The sequence below is a fragment of the Siniperca chuatsi genome, linkage group LG10 (genome assembly GCF_020085105.1).
Source record: "Siniperca chuatsi isolate FFG_IHB_CAS linkage group LG10, ASM2008510v1, whole genome shotgun sequence".
In the NCBI taxonomy this organism is placed as follows: domain Eukaryota; kingdom Metazoa; phylum Chordata; class Actinopteri; order Centrarchiformes; family Sinipercidae; genus Siniperca; species Siniperca chuatsi.
In genome coordinates, this window is record NC_058051.1 from 2676014 (window position 1) to 2701904 (window position 25891).

The 25891-nt window shown below is 43.0% G+C and overlaps 1 long non-coding RNA gene across 1 annotated transcript; it reads left to right on the forward strand.

Annotated features, from left to right (window-relative positions):
• The first annotated feature begins 450 nt into the window (after window positions 1-450).
• Window positions 451-25378, forward strand: LOC122883479. Its single transcript, XR_006379641.1, has 2 exons — window positions 451-1780; window positions 24673-25378. It is a non-coding gene; the product is annotated as an uncharacterized LOC122883479 (long non-coding RNA).
• The last annotated feature ends 513 nt before the right edge of the window (window positions 25379-25891 follow it).

The window sequence follows — 25891 nt, forward strand, 5'->3', positions numbered from 1 at the left end:
TGCATCAGAAAGACTAATCTGGGACTGTTGTTAAAGAGCTGAGTCCAGGAAAAGCAAGGTGGGTGAGCAGAGGCACGGTGCAGAAGATTGTAAGTACAGTAGATTAAGTATCCTGAGCAGAGGAGGATATAGGACGTAACGTAAGTAACATAACACATCAAGTGGTGACAACAGAAAAAAAAATGGACGCATGAGAAAGAAGGGTAAATCGAGCTCAGACCAGATGGGAGAGAGCATGATTAAAAGTGACTGCATCACCATCACCGCCACCACCCCCCAACCTTCCTTGACACCCGCCTGCCTCACCTCCCAGTCTTCCCCGCCCTGTCCCTCCCACTCTCCCACCCACCCACTTTTACTCAGACACCCCCCAGCAGCACTTGGGAGGCTATTTTTTGCCACGCTTCACTAAATAAGGCCGTGGAGCATGGCTGTGAGGGCGGGCTGGTAGAGGGGTGCGCGTCTCTGGTTCTTACCTTGGTATAAAAACCCTGGGACGGTGGGGGTTTCCTCTGATCACGCTGAACCTCTCGCTTGCTCCCCCCCTCACAGTGTTCTCATTCTAACTTGCTTTCGTCAGTTTTTGACACTCCGCTGAAAAAATTTGACAAAACAAAAACCAATGCACAAACACTGCCTGTGTTGACCTTTTATACCAAAACCTTTTTTTACACGCTAACAACTTCCTAAGTTTTTTGTAGTCTTTCTTTCATTTCTTTGTTTTGGAGGAAATGTTTTCACCGACTGCTGGACGACATATCGAGAAACTGACTGAGTGGAATATGGGGGCAAAAGGACAAGAAAGACAGGAAAGAGTAAGAGATAATTGATTTTACTCTTAAAAGCTTCCCATTCTACTGCTCCTTTTTACCTACCTCTCTTTCTGTTTTCTTTTTTCTTTTTCTTTTTTCCCCTCCTTTTATCCATCCAAACTTTGCACCTCCCTTCTTTACCTCCCACTATGCTTTTTCCTTTCCGGCGCTGTTTCCTTCCTCTTTCCATCACCCGTCCCTTCCTTCTATTTGTTCTTTTACTTCCTTTCATTATTCCATACATCTCATCTTCTTCCCCAACCTCCTTTTTTTATGTCTGTCTTTAATTTACTTGCCTTTTCTTCGCTTCCTTCCCACTCCTCCTTCATTCCCTCTATTTAATTTTATTATTTAATCTGCATTATTTTTCCTGTTCTCCTCACCCACTGTCTCTCTTTCCTCACTCTTTCATTCTCTCAACCCCTCCCTCCCTCCGTCCCTCTTCCCGATTTGTCCTTCAGCTCTGTCAGCACTCACTATCTCGCTCCATCTCCTTCTCTGGCAGTCTGATCAGCTGTCTTCCTTCTAACTTTACATGGCCTGGTGTGGTGCGGAGGGACGGGCAGCTGCCGGCTGACGCATTTCACTGCCCAGTCATCACTTCAAATCGAATCCTCTTACACAAACCTCTGTGCTTTTTTTATTGGGCACTATTTTTGCTCTCTTTTCTACCTGCACGGGGTCCTATGGTTTTTTTTTTTTTTCTTTCTTGGTCTGCCTGTTTTTTTCCCCCTCCTCCTTTTTCACCCCATCCAGCAAGAGAGAGAGAGGCAAGGCAAGTCCCGTGACCCTCTTCTTTTCTCTCCTCTCCTCTCTTTTCACTCCTCCTCCTCCTCTTCTCCTCTGCTCCTCTCCGCAACCTTAAACTCTCCATCGCTGATTCAGCTCCCAGGGAGGAGAGACTCCGCCTGCAGCGACCGCTTCACTCCGCATGGGCCACCATCCCTATCTGGATCACCTTTACTACGGTAGGTGCGGAAGTGTTTCTGTGTGGGTTCAGATATTTGTAAAATATATGTTTCCGAGTGTGCTTACTCACTGCATATATTTGTGAATGTGTGTTTCTGTGTGTGTGTCAGTGTGCTTTGTTCCAGCCACCTTCACATACAGTACAGTATTTTCCTCATTCTCCTCTTTTGGAAAAACAGACTGATTGTAAATTAGGCAGCTGGAAAGAGGCTTCTTATTTATTTATCACTCCACTCCTTGTTCGAATTGTTGTGGCAGAGCTTGTGATTCACATGTTGGCAAAGAACCATCTCCACATGTACACATGGGGTTAAAAGGTCAAGGGGTTATCTCTGAGCTGATACACTCTGGAGTGTTTTATAATCAGCTAGTTCAGCCGTATTGATATTCAGTGTAAACCATTTAGAATAAAATGTTAAGTAGCTGATGGCAAACTATACAATATCTCTGACTGAGAATGAGACTACATGATTAAATAAAGGTTAAACATGACGTATGAATTTACACAGTGTTTGGGTGTAAGTACAGTAAGTTGTCAAATAAAGGTAACAAACTTAGGTTGTTTTTCTTTATGTTTTTAATTTTTTATGTGCAGGCTAAATTTATTTGAATTTATCAATGTATGGACATATACATCTATAGTCGTCATTTGATATTAACATCCGCATCATCGTTCTTTTAAAATCCACATGAAATATCTCTTTCCATTCACATTCTGCGCTTCAGCACCGCAGCATTTTTTTTTCAGAAGCAGTTCAATGTTTTTTGTAAATATTTCTTTATAAATATTCCATTGCATTTTAGGCAGCATGGGCATATATTTGCAACAAAATGTAAAAATCCTTCCGTATGGCAGCAGCAGAACATGGTGTAAAAATGCAGGGTGTTGAACCAGCGCAGTCCTGCTCAGTGTACTATATTTGCCTGCAGGACAGGTGAGGTTTATCTGTAGAAACACCACATGGGTATGTTCTAATGTGCCCCAGTGTTAAGCTCAGTGTCAGTGCGGCCATCCCACCGGGACCTCAGCGCTATCTATAGACGGGACACACACGTGTCACTCTCCTGAGAGAGTGAGAGGGAGGTTTAAAGTAGAAGCAATGTTCTAAAAGTGTCATGCATATGCTCCCATCCCTCTGTCTCTTTCCCTCTCTCTCTCTCTCTCTCTCTTGCTGCCCAGGCTAGTTTTACCAAGTTAGCAGATACCAGGGAGATCAGCGGTCAGCTGTCTGTCAAGCGTCCGGAGCCCTGACAGCTTCAGGGTGAATTGCTGGAGGTGGCGAGGTATCGGGTGTCCCAGCCTGGCCCTATAGAAGACAGCCTGCATGGTTGTAGCGGTTATAGTAGACACGCAGCTGTTTGAAGGGAATCCATCTGCCTTTCTGTCTAGCAAGCGATCTCCCACTGGGTGTGAAACTTGGCTTTATATGGTGTTAGCTTAACTGCAGCAGCTATGAATGTTGAGAGTACACATAAAGGAACAAGGTTTATAAGAGAAGGAGGAGGAGGATTTATATTGTTATCTGTTTCCGACTGGGTTATTGGGATGACAAATGCCTTTCGATACTGCACCCTATAGTAAGGATTACAGAAGTCATGCCAGATGTTGGCAAATTCCATCCATTTCCTGCCAAGCTGTGTATCACAGTGCAATGCGGGTGCATATTACACACTGCCCTATCTTGCGATCTACAGCAGTTGGCTATTTCTCGCTGGAGAATTGTAATTCTTGCCTAGAATATTGGGGCGGCGGTGGTGTGGAGGCCAGAGTGGATAGGCAACTTAATTCTTCGTAATGTGTCTATGTCTAGTGCCCGGCTGGAGTGTGCCTGTGGGTTCGCGAGTGTGCACGTGTGCAAAGCCCCCTCGTTTACCAGCCCCGGCTGGTGATTTACAAAACCTCCGTTCCATCGCTGGGAGAGAAAAGAGGGGAGGAATGAAAGAGAAGAAGAGAGAGGAGAGGACGAGTGTGATTTATGGAAGAGACTTTTAGTTTAATTACTGGGCGGGCAGGGCTGATGTGCACAGCCCCCATGGCACTGGTTACACAGTGGTACGAACACACAAAGGGGCTATTGGGGGGTTTCAGAGGACGACATATTCACAGAGGTTTTGCGACTGCAGTTGCAATTTGTATGTTCAAAGCTCAAGACACAAGAGTCAAATTATGCAGCACGGACAAGCAATATACTGTACCTGTGCACTGGACAAGTGGATATGCACAAACACAAGTGGAAAAAATATTCACATTGCTGCTTTTACAAAATATCCATTTTCCACTTCACTGTGGAGGCACACTCCAAAATGTATCGTTTGTACCTTGCATGTAAGAAAATAGAATATTATAAATAGTTGTGCTGTGTCAACAGTCCAGCCTCAATGTGCTCTATTATGGAGATTTGATTAGTTGCTGTCATTCAAGGTGAAAGGTGGACAGACAAAGACAGAAGAAAGACGTCCTGATGTTTTTGGCAATGCCAGTGCTTCCAGGAGCAGTGCATGCTGGGGTGTCTGCCCCCCTCTTTTTTTACCCTACTAGTTACGCTCAGTTTCTCATCTATATCATAACTGGTTTCATATTGGTGGTATCAAATATTTGAAGAGGAAGACCAGTTGGAAAATTGCGACACAAAAACAGCTGTTCACCCCGTAATTCAAACACACACGCAGCCGCACAAAGGAACACACGCAAACACACACACACTCCCAATAACCCTTATGTGCTTCCTGCTGCTCCCACCATAGGTTTTCTTAACGCCTCTCTCAGAGCCTTCATTAGATGCCTGACGTTAGCAATGGTTCAATTCATTAAAAGCGCGACTCAGCCTTTGTGCATTTGCCTATAAATTGGTATTGATCTCTGTGAGGACGGGGTGGTGGGGAGTGTGTGTCGTGTGTGTGTGTGTGTGTATGGGGGTTGCTTGTGGATCAGGGACTGAGGCTAATGGGAGTGGGCAGGGGATCTCAGGTGAATGGGCTTCACTCAAGCAACAAGGGCAATTGAAGACACACATATAAACACACATACACACACACACACTGTGCACACGCTGACATACATTTACAGATTGACAGATATGCACAGTAGGTCACACACACACACACATTCACACACATATATTGACATTCCTTTAGTCTGCTCTGGCTGCGTTTCTCCTTAAACCTGTCCACGTGCCGCGGCACATATGCCATTCAACCTCATGATCACCACTGTCTGCTCAGCATGGGTCTGTAACGCTACTGTAGTTTGACTGAAAGAGAGGTAGGTGGGTGAGAGAGTGTGTGGTGTGGAGTGTGTGAGCAGGGGAGAGAGAGAGAGAGAGACAATGAGAGCACATGCTATATAGAGGGGAGTGGGCAGTCAAGGGGAGACTGCATAGCATGGTAGCCTGCATGGGACAGTGTGTGTGAGAGAGAGGGGGAAGAGATGAATGGCACAGAGGGGGAGAGAGAGCAGAAAAAAGAGGAATTGCTCTCTGTGGCGGAGGACCGGTGGGACGAGCGGCTGTGCGCCGGACTAAAAGTTTTCAGTGTGAGGAAGAGGGAGAGATTAAGGAGAGGAGAGGGAGAGAGAGGATCAGAGTGAGGATGTTAGAGGGAGAGAGTGTGTGTGGCTAAACAGAGAGCGAGAGAGAGAGAGCGAGAGAGAGAGAGCGAGAGAGAGAGAGACTGCAGAGGCAGCACCTGGGACACAGACTAAGAGAAGAGAGAACGAAGCACTTCTTCTTCCCAGTCTCCTTTTCTTCTCTGCTCTCGCTTTATTGCTTCTCTCTTTGGTGCATCGGCCCATCTGAAGCAGGGGAGGAGGGACAGGGAGGGATGGGAGGGAGGAGGAGGGGGATTTCTATTCAACATCTGCCTGTAGGTAAGTGCAACATCTCCCTCATTTCCCTTCATACCCCCCGCCCCCCTCTCACTCCACCGCTGCAGCTGAACCTCTAAGCGTGACACTCAAGGTGAATCGTGTGCCGGGTGTGTGTGTGTGTGTGTGTGTGTGAGAGAGAAACTGCTTCACAATGTACAGTATGTCAAAGCAGAGCGGACACATGGGCGCCAGACGTTGTAGTTATGCTGTAGTATTGCAGCTTTTTTTTAAATGTGTAATTTCAGAGGAAACGGCAATTTTAATTTTAATAGAGTGAAATATGACTTTTAAAAGTGATGTTTTTTTGTGGTGACAATTGTAGGTGTTTTTGATGTTTTTGGGTGTAAATTAGTCCGGGTGACCTCGCATCATTCTGTGATGTGATGTGTCTTGAAGGAATTTTTAAAAATCCAGTTTTAAATGGTTAGTTCTGTTTCTCCTTAATGGTGTAACAAGCTTTGGTCAAGGACTGCATGACAGTTCAGAAGAACAAGCGGGGTCATTTTTAAAGCAGTGAGAAAAGTTGTTTAAGTGTTGTGTTTTTTTTTATTCCTGAGTGTGCGTGTGTTCATTTATATGTGTGCACTCAATCTTCTGTCTTAGTCGCTGATGTCCGGAGGGACCCTGAAGCCGGTGCCATGGGGGATCAGAGGGGGGTAATGTGCATTCAGTGGATCCTGATTCGACATTTTTTCCTCCCCGTTTAGTGGCTGTGTGGCAGAGGGGAGGAGGAGGAGGAGAAGCTGGGATGGAGCAGGATGGAGGGCGGGGGAGGGGGGTTGGCCTGATGCGCCACCAAGGACAGTGGCCTGCTTGGGGGACATACTTCTTTATATGCCCATATGAACAAGAGCAACTATGGAATGTAAAGAAGTATGTATCCCAGGTCGGGAAAAATTACAGCGCTGCATCTGAACAAAAACCCAAACATTTAAACGCAAACTTGACGGAGTCCACAAACTGAATCTATCATATGGAAACTCACTGTAGAAGATGTTCTATCTGCTTAATTTCCACATAATAGTCCCAGGTATTCTGTATGCTGGCTCATGTACATGTGCAGTGTGTGTGTGTGTACTTTTTCAGCCCTGATGTGGCCCAGTTGAGACCAGTCAGCTTGGTGCTGCAGAGAGATGCATACAGTAGAAAACTGTAGATGCAGCTGCAACTCCAGTCAGCAGTTTCCGCTTGCCTGCAATAGATTTTTGGATATATATTTCACTCTTGTTCTTTTGAGTTTATTTGTGGAAATGGAGACATATTTCCTATAATCTAATGGCGATGATTTTAAGAACACCTTCTGCTTTCTTTGGAACACTTATTTTTTTTGTCATTTCTCAGGCTTTTGGATTGGATAGTGTGAATTTGCTACAGAAATACACACACTACACACACATAGATGCACCACAGACAGACAGCAGTTTCCAGTAAATGGTGCAGTGATTAAATGCTTGCTAATGGATAGCATGGTCCGAGAGGATGGTCAGAAAGAGGAAGGAGCAGAGACTGGCTGCAGGACTCTCTGACAGATCACTAGGCTCAGACGCCTGTGTGTAGTCACACTGTCTGGATCTGCGCTCAACTTGTTGGCCTGATTATGAACGCTTCATGTTTAATGTAACGATTTTGATCACCAAATCATTTGTGGACAAATGTGAAGTCAAAATATTAAGTTTTCTTTTTCACATTATTAGTTCTTGCTGTGTGTGTGTTCTTTCACAATACCTGAACATCTCAGGAACAGTGTCTGGTAGGGGAAAGTTAATTAGTTATTAGGTAGCTCAAAGAGGCAAAAGTAACAGGAAAAATGGGAAGCAAAAATGAGAAAATGACTTATGACGACAGTTCTGAGTTAAACCCATAATGTCAGTCTACATATCAGCAGAACACATAGGTGCCACTTTTTTTGATCACTCCTGTGTGATAATTCTTTAGCTCAGTGTAAGTATTACTATATAGGATGTATATGTGTGCTGGAACAATGACTAATCCAGGTGTGGTTTGGGAGCAGGTACAACAATCGTGTCAGGTTTTAGTGTATGTATTTTGGCCTACTTTGTATATAAATACTGTATGTGACCTAGTTAGGGTTTACCTGTCCCTGTTTAGGTGTTATTTGGGCCAGCTTCAGTGCGGTAATTTGGCCCTGATCAGGTGTACACCCCGGGGCGTCGTGCCTGTGTGGGAGCTGCTGGACTGACAGGGATCTGCAGTTGGATTACACTTCCTGCCAATCTTATTTTACAAAAGAAATGTTAACAGGGGATCATGAACAAGAAGAACTGCTTTGTGCCAAGAAGAACTGTTTAACATTACAATGCACACAGCCAGACAGCGTTTCAAAGCTAATTAACCATCAATGTAAGAGACAGTTCGAGCCTTAGCCACAGAAGAAGAGGCCATTTAAATAAACTGGGTCCAAAAATGCACGCTTCAGCTGGGAACATATTCATAAGACCCCCACAAACCTTAAAATGTGTGTGTGAGTAAGAGCAAGTGTGCCTGGCGAGTGTGTGTGTGTGTGTGTGTGTCAGTGTGTTTTTATGTTGGAGGGATTTATTGCAGTGATTTGTAAGAACCAGAGGGAAAGGTCGTTGTACTGTGGGAGAATTCAAAGATAGAAGGGCACAGTGCTGAGGGTGAGGGGGTCGGTGACAAAAGGGAAACGAGAGAGCAGCGTAGACTCAAGTGGGATCGGAGCGGAGGGAGTTGTGGCGAGTGAGCGTGTGAGATGAGGCGAGGCGAAAGAGGCAGAGAGAGAGAGGGAGACTGGATTGATGATGGTGTTCAGGGCTGGTGTGTGTGTGTGTGTGTGTGTGTGTATATATGTGCGTGTGTGTTGGGGGGGTACAAGGGGGCTGGGCGGGTATTGTTCTGTCACTTTGCCTGTGTCAGCAGGTGGAAGCTCTCATCAGGACATTAAATATGCAACAATGCTGACTGCGGCACCGTGCTGAGACAGCCAAAGCCGGACGACTGGGGGGCCCCACTAAAAGTAAACCAGCGGCACTGCTTTGCCTCACTCCGCGCTAGACAGCCATCCATCCACACACACACACACACACACACACACCCCCGAGACCTCCGGCTTCTTGTCAGGGCTGCCCTGACCCTCCCTCCCTGCTCTCCTTGGCTGGCTGGCTGGGTAGCCTGCTGGTAAAGCTGGCTGACTTACCGGCTGACCGACTGGCTGTTTGACTGGTTCCCCCATCTGGGAGGCCACACAAGGGCAAAGGCAAAACTAGTAATCCACGGGCCCAGTGAGGGATTAGCAGTAGTTACATACAGATCAGTCATGTGGAACATTGACTGTAACTGCCTCTATGAATATGGAATTGAATGCAAAATCTACAGTACAGCTGACTGTATGTATGTGTAAATGAATGTTTGATTTACCACTCTCTGTCAACTACAGATAAAGCACAACAGTCAATCAACCTTACTGAGTTCATGAACTATTTTAGATTTGCTATTCCAAACATCAGGGGCCAGATGCATAAAACTCTTTGTAGGTTCACAACTAAAACTCAGACAGAAATACATGCATTCTTTTCGCCAGATTTATAAAGCCATGTGTACGCATGCTTTTGTTTTTTAAATCTCAAACATTGTTCAAAAATCAGCCCCCTCATTCATTTGAATAGAACCAGTCAGTCAACATAGTGCTGGTGCCAACGCACGGGGCTCCGTCAAAACAATGCAGGGTCATCCGGTAAAAAATTTGCTGCAATGCAACGTGACATCATCCGACAAGGTTCTGCGTTGGCCAATCAAATGCATGCAAGCACGCATTCCTGGTAGATGACTTTGTAACATAAATGCTGTTTTTCTACTGTTTACCTCACATTCGTCCAGACGAAAGATAAAATAGTTGCCGGACTTATAAAATCCTCTCTGTGAGTATTACAAACTGTTGTGCAATGTTTTGGCGTCTGATCACCCTTTTAATTCAAACCGCATGAATCTGGATCTTATTTCATTGTCTCACTGGTACATTAAACAACACAGGAGCCCCCTGCGCTGTTTGAACGCAGGACTGACTCCCCAGTTAGCCATAGATGGACATGGGCACGCCCTTAATCCCTCCGTTTGCATAGCAATACTTCTGCCTGCTCCACCACTCATGAGACCTGTCAATGAAAAGAACGGTAAAGAAGTACAATATCACCGACTGTGTCGCGTCAACAAGGGTCTTTAGCAAAAAAAAAGCAGCTGTCCATACGTACAACGATTACTTGCGGCTGTGGCTGTTTATAGCACCAGTATCATTAAGTCATCGCATGTACCTTTACCAGTGATATTTCAATCACCAACATTAAACATCAGGAAGGTAATTAATGGTTGTGTTCACAGTGCTCATACTGAAAAAGACTTTACAAAGTGCTTCGTAATACAGGGTAAAAGGAAAAGATCATAAACAGGGAATAAATAATTCCTGCAATGTAAGTAAAAATAATAACAAAATTGAGCAAACTTTATAAAGAAAGTTTATAGATGTGCTTTAGATGGACATTTTTACAGATTGCTGTGTAGGCTGCAAAAAAAAATCACACATTCAGTGAAATTGGCTAACAAGCTAAATGGACACTGTTTAATTTTTAGATTCTGTCTCTCACCTTATTTTTCATCTTACATAGTATCACCCTTGGATTAATGTAGAAAAACGTGTATGCTGGTCTGAAGTGTTCGATTCTCACCGCACAATCCGTTTTTATAAACACCAGTTTGTGTGTGGAAAATAGCTGGAGTGTGTACTGCCCTTATACAGATAAGGAAACCTCTTTCAAACATCTGGAGTGTTTGAAATAAATAGAAGAAGAAGTGGGTACTTTGCAATTAGCTGTAGTTAATATGGCTGAACAGACAAAAAAATTAACATCTGCAACAAAAAACTTAATTTGCAGAAAATGTCTGCAGTGGGAAGTTCAGTGTAGAAACACAACAGTGATGCTGACTTAGTGCCAAAGACAGACAAATTAAAATAAAAACATAAAAAGGAATTTGCTAAATATTCTTTTAGTATTTGTTCAGTTTAGCAATGTGAAAAGAAACGATTTTTATTGATTTCAGGTATTTGTGGTGTTTTGCAATACAAACACATAAAATGCAATGATGTTTACCGAAATAAATCTAATTTTAATCAGGTTTCTGAGGCTTTATGTGGCTGGTTGTGTAGTAATGGAAAAATAAATATGATTTAGCTTTTTAACGGCCTTTGGTTGGGAGAGTTTAGTTTCTCTCTGATTGTGTGTGCGTGTGCATAAAACATAAAATCATGGGTTGTTGTATGTATGTATCCATGCACTGTATACCTGTACTGTATGTGCGTGACAGAAGAAAGGGAGAGAAGGTGTGTGCAGGAATTTTCTCTTTTAATCATGTTGATAGTAATCCACGGAATATAATAGGGGTAAAGAGTAATGGAAGTTGAAACAGATGCAGTGAAGTGGTAATGTATGTGTGGTCTCGCCCTGATACAAGGACACAGACACAGCCTATTATATCCCCCTCTATGTTTATGTCTCTAAAGTGAATCTCAGGAGGAATGTACAGCTGAACCCTCCAAAGTCATTCCTCAAACAATAGGCACACACATAAAATACACACATAGATGCCGCTACATGTACTGGTGTAATGTAAATCAAATGTGGACACACAGACACTCGGCAAGTTGCAATAGAACATATATATATATATATATATATATATACTATCAACTCCGGCAATGCCAGCCACAGTATTGATTTATCTGGCTGTTTATGTTCTTTTCTCTAATATGTACACATTACATGGATATAATGTATCTGTACTGAGAGCAGTGGCTCACTGATTTGTGTCTCAAACTGTAGAAGCAGCTTTTATTTGTAGTATCAGCGATGGGCTAACGCCAAGGCAAATGTGTAATTTCACAGTTTGCACTGTCAAATTGCTCATGCATGCAGTCATTACAGAACCGTGTTAAAATGTGCTGGGCTTATCAGAGATGGAACATGTGCTGTACAGTAGATGTGTCACTGAAATCATGGCAAACAAATTACTCTCAAGAAAAAGGAAAAAGACTGCCGACAACAGATGAAAGAAAAAAGATAAGGCCCTGATAAAAAATGACTTCAGAAACCTAATGAATTACTCATAATTATGAGCCTTAAAAGTCAATTAGTTCATTGGCCCAACGTTTTAATGTGAGAATGATGATGCATCAGTTCAAAGGGAAACTGAGAATCGATTAAGACAACACACAGCACAATCAGAAACCAAATTACATTTTATCATTTTGCGATTAAGTCATACATTCTCGGTGAGTGGGTCAGAGCCGAAGAGCTTCACCCTGCCCTAGACGCACACACACATACACACAAAACACACACACACACACAGTGCACCTCCAACAGGGACAGGGATCAATGTTGAGGTAATTTGTTTCGATCAATTAAACAGACATCTGCTTGAATTAGACTCCAATAGACTGCAAAAGGCCCAACCCCTTCCCATCCGCCTGTGGTATGTGTGCGTGTGCATGTGTGTGTGCACGTGTGTGTGTGTGTGTCCTTTGCATGGACACAAAAAGTGAGCGCACACCAAAGCCCCAAACAAATTGCTAAAAGGTGAAGAATCTAACATTCGACCCGTGCATGGTTGATTTGTAAATGATTACATAACTTTGCAGTTCATTTTCTAATTTCCTCCTATTATACTTTTCGCCAAACACGTTCAGCTCCTAAGATGCAATGCAGGAAGGAAAAGGAAAAACTTCACATCTGGAGTGAGCTATGCCACGGGCAACTTCGGGCGCTTGTTTATTGTTTATGGTGCAGGGAAAAAAGAGGTAAAAGACAGTTGTATTAGCCCGAGTCTAATTTAATGGCTCCCACTAGTGTTCTCTGTACATCAAGTGATGTTGCTGACACCAGAGCCTGTCCATTACTGTACGATATGAGGAGAGAGGGTCTGCTCCCTTCAAATGAACATGCAGGATAATTGTTATGCAGTGAAGCTGTGAAGCAGAGGGAAGTAATTAAAGGAACAAGGGCACTGTGGTGGTGGTGGTGGTGGGCCGCATCCCCCTCCTCTACGTCCCCACCGCTACTGTTTCCCCCTGCTCGCTGGAGATTACACACACACACACACACATTTTCACATGCAGGTTCCCCTTACATTGACACCCTCATAATTACTGCCAGGGTTTACAGTCATCCTAATATTCTAATTACACTCTGTCTGTGTTTATAAGGTCATAACATTTACAATTTTATGACACAGTAATCGTCAGTTGACCAAAAAATTAGAAAAAGGCATTTCCTCTAATTGTTTCTTCTGATGACAACACATATTGTACGCTACCACTCGCCCCCAGAATAAACACTCCGTTTTTTAATTAGTTCAAAATACATTTGGGTTATTGAATATACAGTATCTGTCCCAGTGCCTTTCATAATGCAGCTCCCACCTCAGAGCACATGCATCCATCTCCTGCAGTATTTCAAAAATATATTGCCTGGAGAGGCATCTCAGGGAAAATATAAAGGAGAGTTTCAGTGATGTATCTCATAAGGTATAACTCGGAATATAATGCATTCCTGGGCGCATTGTTATTCCCATTACTGGTTATGAGAATGGAGACTGAAGACAGTGTGAGAGAGTGGTTTCATGTGCTGAAGGTTCATTTTTGGGAAGTAGTCTTAAGCAGAACAGGAGGAGCTGAAGACTGCCCCTGAAAATCAAATGTTGAGCATTTCTGTATAAAATGAAATATTCATGACTTAAATTGCAACAATTGTCAAATATGTAGCTAATCTGCCTCATCAGGACTGTGGTTGTGCGTTGATCGGATTTGACTGACAACATAAGGTAACAACCCCACTGTCGACAGAATTTGATTCAAATGTTGCTGAATTCTGATTCAGTTCTTGTTCTAGTTCAGTTCTTGGAAATATGTGACCACATTTTTCCAGCAGAGCCCGGCACACTTTAAACCAGTGAGAAACGTACAGAAAAAAAAATATACACATACAGAAATAACCAAAACTGTTCTTTTATTAGAGTAGTTTTATTTTACAGATTATTTTGTGTTCATGTAGGAATCATCCCTCATAGTAAGCAGCTGATTGAAAAAAAAACATTTTACACGGCCTTTCTGAGGCAGGCGACATTCAGGAAAACATTTATCAAGTGCTAGATAAGTTCAGAGAGTAAAGTCAGCCTAAATACAGTGATTTCTACTGATCTGTTGTATGGGCATCAAATAAATGCATTTTCCTTTCTCTAGTGTTGGCACTGTCGGTCTGTTGGTCTGTTGGTACATCCACTACTTTGGTCCAAACTGAAATATTTCTATTGCATACTCCATAATATTGGATGGACTGCAGTGAAATTTGGCACAGACATCCGGTCAAAATGTTACTTTGTCCAAAAGTTTGGTTAAATGGCATTTCCATCAGCCTCAGGTGTACTGTGTGTTTAGTATGCTAACATGCTAAAATAAGATGGTGAACATGGTAAACATTATACCTGCTAAACTCCAGCATGTTAGAATTGTCATTGTGAGCATGTTATCATGCCGATGTTAGCATTTAGCTCAAAGCAGCAGAGCTGCTAGCATGGCTGTAGACTCTTAGTCTTGTTGCTTGAAAAATGACTTACAGGATTAATCGATTAGTTACTGATTAATGTTCTGTTGATCGATTAATGGACTAATTGTTTGAGCTCTAGTTTCATGCGCTAAATACATTTTTGGGAATTAGAACATGACAAATTATTACAACTTTCAAAACTAAGTAATCTAAAATTTTAAGAAGGCAGACGTCATTCAAGGGAGCATAGAAAAACATCTATCATAGATTGATAGATATTTTTGTGTAAAGTAAATAAAATGATGTTTCCGGTCTGGTGTATGAGAATTCAAGATGTACATTCGGTGTGTTTGACTCCATCAGAACCAGCTTTCATGTGGCTGTGCGTGATTTCTGTGTACAAACAGGCGTCCGAGTGCCTTCATCGACCTGCCTATGCTAACATGTCTTCTGTCAGTGCGGGGCCTCATCTATCCATCTCCCTTCCGTCTACCAGCGGAGGAGTGTAATTGGGAGCAGCATGCAGGAGCGCAGTGTCGGGGAGTCAGCAAGCCAGCCTGCCATAGCCGGTGATACAGGACGATAGAGGAGGAAGATGAGTGGAGCAGCCAGCAAGGCAGCAAAAGCAGTGAGTCAGTCGTGACCTGTCAGCCGGTAAAATGAGCCAGTCAGTCAGGGAGTTTGTCAGTCAAATGGCAGAGCACCGAGTCAGGCAGGGATGGGCTGTGATCACCGCCCCCCCCTGTAAGTGCACACATATATCTAAGAGGAGAGTGCAGCGTCAGGACAAGGCTAGTTAGCATTCCTGTGTCACCACCCTCACTGCTCAGAACTTGTGTTATTGAAAAGAAAAACAGAGAGACTGAAATAGAGGTTGGAGTAAGAAGAGGTAAAGGACAGAAGAGTGACAGAAAGAAGAAAACCGTGGTGGCATGAAGGCAACATTTGAACTCCAAAATATGTTTGGGTGGGGTCATGGCTAACAAGAAAGGCAAAGAACAAATGATCAATAGACAAAGGAAAAGAGAAACAAAAGAGAAAGTGAGTGGGATCGTAAAGAACATGAATTACGCAGAGCGACAGAGAGAGAGTCGGTCGGCGAAAGTAAATCTCCCAAACCCATAAAGAGTTATGCGTTGTGATCTGTTCCACCGATCGTTGTGTGCTTTGAGATAATTGCTTCCATTTTGTTGCACAGAGACTATTACAGTATATGATAGCCGGATTACCATCTGTAACAGTGGGCTTTACACAGCAGCAGTAGTGCTGTATCAGCAGCAGGGCTACTGTAGAAACTGTAGGTTTAGTGAACAGTGTGAGTGGGTTGTGTATTGGCCTAAGGCTGTTGTAGTAGTTATGGTCTCCGTTGGTAGAATTCCACCCGGTGGAGTGAAAACATTTACCCTGTCGGATCCAGCGACATCAGCACATCACCTTGATGGGATCAAATCTCATTGTAGGTCTGAAAAGTACCGGCAGTGTGACCAAGTGACTCTCCAGAATCAGGCTGGTAATTGTGTATAGCAGACTTTTAGCAGAAGTTTTTTGTTTTTACTTATATATTTTTGAAATGAGATATATTTTCAGTAGCCTGGTGATATTCTATATTCTATATTATAACCAACAACGTGTTAGTCTGTCTATCAATACTTTCTGACTTCACTACCCTGTCTGAGGCACTCAGCCCCAAGCCCATTGGCTCCTACTGAAGATGTAAAGCTTTGAAAACAAGTCTTGAATAGATCTTGTTTCATTTTTAAAAAGGCACAGTAATTTCTTAAAACAGCTGGCCACTTTAGTTTTTAGCAAACTGTACTCAAACAAGAGTAATTAGTGCATTTGCTGGGGACTATGACACAGAGGGATAAGATATATCAGACTTTGGATACACACACACAATACTTGTTATACGTGTTAAGTTCATTAGTGTTGGTCTTTCCTGGGATTTCTTGACAATGCTGTAGAATATCACCAGATTGTTTAAGCAGCTAACTACTTATGGGCACAAACCCATTTTTTACAGTGCGCTGACATAAATCATTATGCTATTAAACAAAATGTATACATAATAGTAAGTAGCATTCACTTTGGCGACGATAAAGTCACATCATGGTATGGCAAAATCCATAAGCTGTTTTTTTTTTTTTCTCATGAAAATATATTATGGGGTTGGATCAGTTGCTATTTGTATAATGATGCTGACTGACTGGAGGTCACATTTTGTTCACTCCCATACTGACTACTCCCATCAAAACAGCACATATACTGCTTTGTACGGTGTGAATGTGGATAGTAGTTGTGCATGTATATATACTGCTAGTAATATTTGGAATGATGAGAACTGTAGTTCGACCAATACTAGCAGTAGTAGTTTCAGTGCTGTGTGTGCTGTGCAGTCATTTATTCCATCAATTTAATGGTGCACCTTCCAATATGATATGCAAACATGCTGCAACCAGCACTGAAACTTTGAGTTCAGTGATGTCATTTAACAGTGTATGCAATGGAAAAAATGACCTGTAGCAAAAAAAACTTTCATTCTATATGAAAAAAACATTCTACCATTCCTACATTTCTTTAACTTCACATAGCAGCTTGAAGAAACTGTATAAAGAAATAGAACAGAAAGACCAGAAAAAATACGGGGGGGGGGGATAACATGAAACACAGGCGTAACATGGATTAAGACAATGCTATCTTTGGTAAAAATGCCACTGATTGCTTGCATTAACCGGGAACATAGTGTGTCACATAATATAATACATTTCCACGTTGCATTATGGTTGTATGGCTGTCGGATCTGATTTCCCTTCATGTGTCTCCAGTGGTCAGTCTGTGGCCAGACACACAGCTGAGAGAGCTACTCTGAGCTTCCTGAGGTCAGGTCAGAGCGGTGGCAGGGAGAGATGGAGAGATAAAGAGAGAGGAAGAAAGAGCAAGAGAGACTCCTGGACTCTACCGGTTTGTTATGGGAACAATAAAGCTGCAGGGCAGCAGGGCGTTCTAGCCCGGCCACAAGGTCCCTAAAGGAGGAGAGGAGAAAGTGGAAAGAAAGAAGGGGTAAAGATGAAAGAAAATTATTTGAATATTCAAAATCTATTCACAGTTTGAAGAGCACAGTGGTGGAAAAATTATTATGATTTTTTTATGTACTTAAGAAAAGTAGCAATCTGTAAAAACTACTCCATTACTGGTAAAAGTTAGATTTTTACTGTTGTAGCGGGTGGAGCTAATTTTAACTGCTTCATACAGTATACTATATTGGTTAGTTTCATCTGGAACAATGCATCATACTTTTGCATGTAAAGTCTATCAAATAAATGTAGTGGAGTAAAAAGTGCAATATTTGTCTCTGAAATGTAGTACAGTGGAAGTATAAAGTAGCACAAAATGGAAATACTTCAGTAAAGTACAAGTACCTCAAAATTGTACTTCAACTTGCAACACAAGCAGTAAAAACACTGACATATCACCACAGTTTAAAGTTGCAGCAAACAGTTGCTTATTTACACATATAGCAGATACGGAGTAACATTATCATTCATTTGGAGTCTTGTTTGTGGCCACCTGATGAATGTAAGTCCAATATTTACTCTCTGAAAACAACTGCCTTCTGTGTAGTGATGGGAAGTACGGCTCTTTGAAGGGAGCTGGATCCTACGGCTCCGTTCCTTTCCGAGAGGCGGCTCTTCCAGGCTCCGAATCGGCTCTTCATTTAGTATCAGTTCTGCTGGTCACTGCCCAAGTTACATTCTTATTTGTTGCAAGAAATAAATATGCAAGATTCTTCATCTGCAATACATAGAAATATTCTGTCATATTCGTGGTTAAAAAGTGGGATATGTCAAGAATAAATATCCTAGTTGTATAACAAAAATAACACCCTACTAATGAAATAGTATGGGGAATAAATAATTACTCAATTCCATACAGACACATACAGTATATGTCAATTCAATTTGTATGATATTGGCCTAATATGAAACAGTTGATAAGAATCAATAAAAAAGTCCACACAGTACTTTAGGCTCCATCCAAGTCCTTTGTCTCTGTCCACAGTAAACTGTATTTTGCCTTTAAGCCAAAAGCTTTGTTGACTCACTTTAATCACACTTACCCATTCCGACGCATACATCTTTACACAAGCGACCAAGACGCTGATCTGCCACAGATTCTAATCTAGATGGCTCTAACTAGCTCGGGCCTCTTTCGATCCCTACTGTCCCAAGTTAAAACAGAGCCGTTGTATTGACGCCTCTCACTCTCTGTGCGCTTTTCAGGCTTAGAAAGAGCGGGTGTCCCACTGTCTCACAATAGAAAGCGTGTCAGCCGGGGCTATCTTTACGCCCAAGCTCCTTTCTGACTTAAACTGCATTGGATTTTTTGTTTCACGACAGAGCGTATATCAAGCACGCCTTTGTGGCCCTGCTAAGGCCTGTAATGAATGCATAGGCTAAAATACCTAAGTGGCGGCAGTGGTTCGTTAAGGGAGGGGATGGAGAGGGGTAAGAGGTGGAGGAGGGTGGGAGGAAGGTGGTGGTGGGGGGGAGGTTGTTGGAGCGTGCTCAGAGTGAGAATCAGCCTACATGAGTAGAGAGAGAGAGAGGGAGAAAGAAAGGTGAAGACGGAAGGCAGGTCTGCTGCAGTTTGGCAGCCACTGCATATGGATCATGACATCATTCCCCGACAAAACGGGATGACGTCTTCTCCACTTAAATATCGTTCAGTCTGAAAAAGACTTCTTTTAAAAACCTGCACGTTAAATTGTTTCATTTAACTTTTGCGGTGCCCTTCATTCTCTTAATCCAGTCTCCTTTCACTTGAGAAGCTGAAGCTTTTCCCATCATTTCTTTCTATCCAAGCTGTCTCCGGTTTATCTCCCTTTGTTCTACTTTGCCAAGAAGTTTAGTGACAGCCTGTGAGCAGGAGTTAGCGGCTGGCATTTTTTCATATCCTTATGTTAGTTTATGAGCAGATAATTACTGACATTGGCTGTCCCAAGCATCTTTAGACACTACTTCTATTTAATTTTTGAAGCTTTTCTAACACGTAAAATCACATACAGCAACGTTGGCTCAGATGACATCTTTCCTGTGCTTGTTGCCATGTTTTTTTTTAATCTCATTACAGTTATTGATGGTGTGTTACAGTGGTGAGGACAAGTCTGAGGGGTAGCTAAAGCTGGTTAGACGACTCATGCACATGTACCGTGAGGAGGTCTGTTTGCTGAACAGTGTTCCAGCTTGCAGACTCTCTGAATATATATTTGGTGAAATTACTGAATAAAGTGGTTCATTAAGGACACTCACGGTGTCATCCTTCTTAGATTAATGTGAAGAATTTCACTTCTGCAAAGTCTAAGAAAAGATAAAGTCCCCAAGAGTCCAGTAGGGTTATATTAATGGAGAATACAGAGCATGGTCTTTTCTTAAAAAGCTAAATAAGAATTAAAAAAAAACTGTCAAACCCTGTTTACATGTTGTGGTGGTCTACAAAGAAAGGCAGTAGGGAGAGAGTGTAAGGGAGGATAGGATATAATTAAATATATCATCTAAATAGGTATTGATCGTCTTAAGGGTGTTGCCGTTAGATTAAAAGGTTAAGGAATAAAACTGCTTTGAGGATTAAATCATTGTGAGGTAAAATCAAGAGCAGCGGAAGATAAACACTACAATAATCACAAAGTGTGAGCGCTGCAGACATGCTTAATGACAACCTATAGAAACATTAAAGATCCCATCAAGATACATTTACCACATGCCATAACCAAAACTGGTCATGGCATTTTAAACAAATCCACTGGAAAGAGAGTTTAGGTTGGATGACAAATGGACACAAGGTCAAGCAGGTGCCCCGGCTGATTATTATTATGTGGAGACAATGCCAAAGTTGCTACACATTATGAACTATAATATGGATGTGGCTTAAAAGATACTATCATCACAGGCCACAGTAACCCTGAGAGGGCGGCTGACTGATAAAGAAAAAGTTTGCGGCCGTACGCTACGGTAGCCACAGTACGACACCTGAGCTGAGCAGCCGCACAAGGTCAGGAAGCGTTTTTATCCAACAGACGTGTTTTATCTTCAGGGAGAGTAAGGGAGCGAGGAAGTGGCTCAGCAGAGGATAAAGGGTCCTGTTACGCTCCTGTCTCCTTCTCTGATCAACCAATCAGGCACAGGAATAGTGCTGAGTCAGCCACTGGGTCCTGCTCACGTCCGAATGCAGGGGGAGGAGGGGTTGGTGGTGGAAGAGGAGGCAGCCAGCCGGTGTCTGCAGTGGACTGCAGCAGCAGCACCGCTAACCTCCCGGCAAGGGGCCTTGCTGGGGAAAAGGGGCCGAACCGCCAGCCCTCAAGTACTAAGTCTCAAAGTCTGATCTCTCCTAATGGGCTTTTATTTTACACCACTTCTGCAATGCTCATCACAATCCCATAGATATTAGATCCATCCTAAATGTCCGTGCTCAGTTTGATATATACATCCCACTTTTCCCTCTGCCTCTAGTCAGTGGGTAATTAGCAGAAATAAATACAGCCAGCCAGAGAAGATAAAGTTTACAGCCTGACCACAGGTCAACTTGTTTCATTACTATAGTGTGTCTTGCATTAAGCTAATTACCAACTGGCAAACATTTTCATCAGACATGCACAGAGGCCTTTATTAGGATCGTTTGTCTAAATCTGATTCATTTAAATGCTGCATTACAGAAGATTATTGCAGTTTTAAGTGGATTTTAATGGTTATTTTGTAAAAGCAGGCTCCCTACTGTCAGGGGTTCTTGTTGTCAGGAGTCAGTCGCAGCGCGTTGACGTGACAGGAAGTGATGCTCTCAGAGGTTTCTGGACCTCGCCCTCCCACAGCGCTGCGCCGGATGGAGAGCCGTGGCCTGACAATCATTTATTCACTGAGAGCAACTTGTCCTGATAAGGAGAGAGAGAGAGCTGAGAGGAATACCAGACAGTCAGAGACTGAGACACAGACCATGTGACATGGTCAGCAAGTGAAGAGGCTGAGTGAGTGATGGGAGTGGCGGCGTGCGGCAGGTTGTATTAGTGCAGCCCCGGTGTCAGGCCATACATCTGAAATGAAAATATCACGGTGAGCAAGAGTGACAGAGTCTGCTGTGGGACTGGTTTCAAAGTGTCACTCGTCCTGCGGGGGCCGTACATAGTGTTGGGCTGGCAGCTGCTCCGTAACACCACCTGTACTGTGTAAGTCTCCCCGGGGACGCCTCACACCCCCACTGACCTTCCCACTATGACTCCCTGACTGTCTTTACCACTACGTCCCTCCCTCCCTCTCTGCCGGCGTCCAGCTGTCCCTAACCCTCATCCCCCCCCCCCAGTCTCCAATATAAGGGCAGGAATGCAGCAGACAGCAAAGTCCCAGAATAGACAAGTAGCCAGCCTATCTCCAACCATGCAGTCAGCCTGATAGAGGGCACCTACAGTAGCAGCCACACTCATGCAGTGCTACCACATGCAGCACCCCGACCCACATACAGTCCACTTCCCTGAGCTCTTGCGCTGCTTAACTTATGAATGCACAACAACATACTTGTTGTAGTTTTGATCTCAACAGAGCTGCTTTACAGTTTAATGTTGAACGAGCACTCGTCGGTGAAGCTTTCAGCAGGCATCTGAGCGAGGTTAATGATAAAACGCTATGGGTGTAATGATTCTGTTTGATGTCAAATCTGAGTGGAGGTGCGCAGGGTGAAGGAGGGTTGCCTGTTTGATGAGTGTGTGGCCCACACATTGCCAGAAAAAAGCACAGACAGTGTAGCAAAGGGATTCTCTCCCTAATCTACTGAAAATCCTGCTATGAAAAGGATTTCATGTGTAGCGCTTTCTCCTCTGAAGTTGATATTCGCGCTTGAACACACACAGAAGCTTGCAGAGCAATACGCACAACATACACACTCGCTCACATGCTCGCCCTTACCGTCTGTCTTGTATAGACATTCATAGATCACTGTGCATAAAAATGGTACATACACATTTACATCCACACCTCGGAGATCAAAAATAAACATGAACATCCACACAGGTTATAGACTTGGCAGCACAGAATACACACACACACATGCACATAAACTCGTTACACAAACACACACTGCAGTGATGCATGTTGCAGAGGAAGAACAACAGTGGCTCTGGGACAGCTCGAGAATTCAGGCCATGCGAGCTCGTCCTCTCCTTCACCGTGTGCTACTTCCCGCTTTCTTCTTCCCGCCTTTCTCCCCTCTCTTTCCAGCTTCCTTTCTTTTCCTCTCAGTTTTTTTTTTTTTTTTCAGTCAAGGATGCATCCCCCTCATCAATTTGCCGGTCTCTTGGGTGACAAGTTTATTAAACACGAGAGAGAGAGAGATGAAGGGAGAGGGAAAGAAAGAGTGAACAGGCCCTGTCTTGCTCCTTAGCTCCTTGCATGCACTGCCGGTATTTAAGCATTTCTTTTTTAATGTGATTTGTGTGCAGTGAGGCTGATGTATTTGTTATCTAGAGAGGGGTGGACAGCTTTGATACAGGACTGACAGTGTAATCTCTCTCTCTCACACACACATACACACTCACACACACTCTTCTTTTGAGTGCCAAGACCCAGTAGAACTATAGGCTGTGACTGTTAAATACTGGTTTAAATACTTAGGAGCAGAAGTGAAATTCATGAAGGCAGTTTTTGAAGTGTAACATTTCAGTGAAATCTGTGACTATACACAATCATGCCTGAGAAATTATAGTTACACAGATGATACCACATTTTGTAATAGTGAATGACAAGACTATTTATTTGATATTATCTTTAATGTAAACCAATCCAATGAAAAGATCAGGGCCAACAATGTGTTGGTCTGTTTGTCATGCTCACTCACCCCAAATATCTATCGTTAAAGACATAGATAATTAAAAATGGGTCATGAATATATAGTTTCATTTTTAAAAAGGCTCAGTAATTTTCTGAAACAGCTGGACACTGTAGTTTTCAATCAGCCTAATCCTTTAAACCAGCATAACTGATTTTTTAGACACCTGGGCACAGCAGAAACAAACTGTAAACACAACATTCATATTGCATCATCTCATAAAATTGAAGTGGCGAACGTGTTAGCAAACAGTTGCTCATTTACTCATCCAGCAGACATTGGGCAACATTAGCATTCATTTGGAGTTGTGTTTCTGGCTATCTGATGAATGTTCAATATTCACTCTCCTTCTAGCTCTCGATTGGTCTTCTCCAACTCCTGACAAAAATATCTGTCTCTTTTGCTGCTAAATGCTCCACTATGTTCGCTTGCTAGTTGCTAACTTTGTCTGTGTGCTGTTTGTTGCTGGGCAGGTGGTGTACAGTGGCTTTATCAGAGCTTTTTCACTGAAAACAGCTGCCTGTTGTGGTCGAGAGACTGAATTAAACCCTAAAGCTGCAAAACCAAAACAATGAGCTGAAAGGCGCTAAAGCGCTCTGTAGAGCTCAAGAGAACTGCAGATATACATCTGTCACTACAAGCGACCATTTTCACATCACATGTAGGCATTTGATCCATTATTAATATAAGCTTTTAAAAGCAAATTGTAGTAAACTATGGGGGAAGACTGGATATGCAAACAAATAATCATCAGAAAATATCAGTCAGTTGTGGAAAAAATCCAGACAGAAAATATCAATAGCTTGGATTCCAGGGCCAAGACTCTGCTTAAACAGTTTATTTCCTAATGATTAAATGATTAGCTTGGCTAATTGAACCAGGAAATGAGTGAGTTGCTCCAAGGACATGCAGAGCCGTGCAGCTAGCAGGAAGAGTGCTGAGTACATCATCCCTGTGCCACCGCGCTCAGGCAGGCAGCAGGGCTGAGCGGCCCGAAGCACAGGCCAAAAAATCAGAAATACAACTGAGAACAGGAACAACAGAGGGGAGAGAACGGCTGAAACGGAGAGAGGAAGCGTGTGAGCGTTAGTATGTGTGTGAGAGAGAGAAAAAGAGATGTTCCACATAGCGCTAGAGGTCAATGAGAGTTAATTTTCCTGCTGTCCTATCCGCTGGCTTCATTAGCAGTATTGGCAGTTAGGTGATGTATTCATTGTTTTCTCAAGTTTGTCTGCAACCATCGTTTATATATGCTCCTCTGTTATCTCTTAGGGCCCTGTTTTTCTCATCTCTTTTTCATCATCCACGTTACTTGTTCTTCTCCTTTATCTCTCTTTCTCCCTCACACACTCTGTTCTATTCTTTGTCATCTTTTTTCTTTTTTTTCCTTCTTTCTTGCTTCTTCTATGCAGTAACGTGCTCTTTCAAGGGCAATGTCCCCTCCGATAATCAATGACTGCTTACTATGTGTCTGCATGTTGGGTGTATGTGTGCTTTGTGCATGCATGTACAATGAGTGCTTATTTGATGCTACTTGCTCGTGGACAACCCCTTTCTTATCATTTCCTCCTTCTTGTTCTGTCTCTTTCAGGTCCCAGATTTGTCTGTTCACTTCTTCCTCCTCCTTCTCCACTCTGTCATCTTTCAGACCAGACTCGCCCCTAAAATGCTTTGCTAAAGCTGGTAAAATGGAACCAAATCAACTGTTCAATGGATTTGGTCCCCTTCAACCAGCTGTAGCTGTGCATTGATCACTCCGAACACGCACATGCAGATGGACAAACAAATGGACAGGAAAGCGGTGGAAAGACTCAAGCTAATTCTGTGGAAAACAACTTTAAAATCTAAAATTGAAGCTACATTAGCTTCTTCACAGAAAAATTGGACTGAGACATGCACCAGTTACTGTGTGGATTTATCTCTATCACACAGATTACCCAAAAGACATTGAAGTCATTTGCTAAATCTGAATAAAACAAGCCAGGTAAGTAATTATAGATACTGTATCTTGGTGAATTTGTATTTTTGTCTGGTACCGCCATAATTGCATTGTTCTTTGGAGACTTTTTAATTCTTGCTTGATTTTTCGAAGTGTGTGTTTGGTATACGAATTGCTCTGGTGTGTGTGTGTGTGCAAAAGTGTGGTATGGTTGAAGAGCTATCAAGTGTAAGAACAGGTGCTGTGTAAGAAAAGCACTAGTGCGTATCTGTGTGCGCATGTATGTATGTGAGTGTCTTTGACTCCTAATGCACATGTCTGATCAATAAAGCCTCATCCTGAAGTTCATATAAACTGCTGAAGTGGTCTTTTCTTTGAAGTCTGGTCTTACTGGGGTCACATTACAAATCACTGGGTTAAAAAATGTGTGTTTAGGGTGAAATATAAGTGAGGGTGGAAGAGAGGAATAGAGGAATACAGAAGGAAGGGAGAAATGATGAAATGAATTCAAAAGGATGAAAAGACATGAAGCAGAAATTTGAGCATTCCCAAAACAATCTGTCTGTTCCCACACTTTCACACTTTCACACAGGGGCTATACCCCATCTCCTGTCATTCTCTTTCCACTCCTGCTCCCTTCCTTTTCTCACCCCTTCATCCTCCTCTCCTCCGCCTCCTCCCCAGCCGCTGTATCGCCCGCTGTGCGTGGCTATGGAGGTGTGACAGATGTTTTAATGTGGCTGCGATTCCTTATCACCACTCAGCTGAAAGCTCCATTTGCCTTGGTCCGCCGTGATAGATGAGAGGCCGAGGCTGAGCGGAGAGGAGACGCTATGCTAACGAATGGGAGAGGAGGCATTTCAGAGGCTGA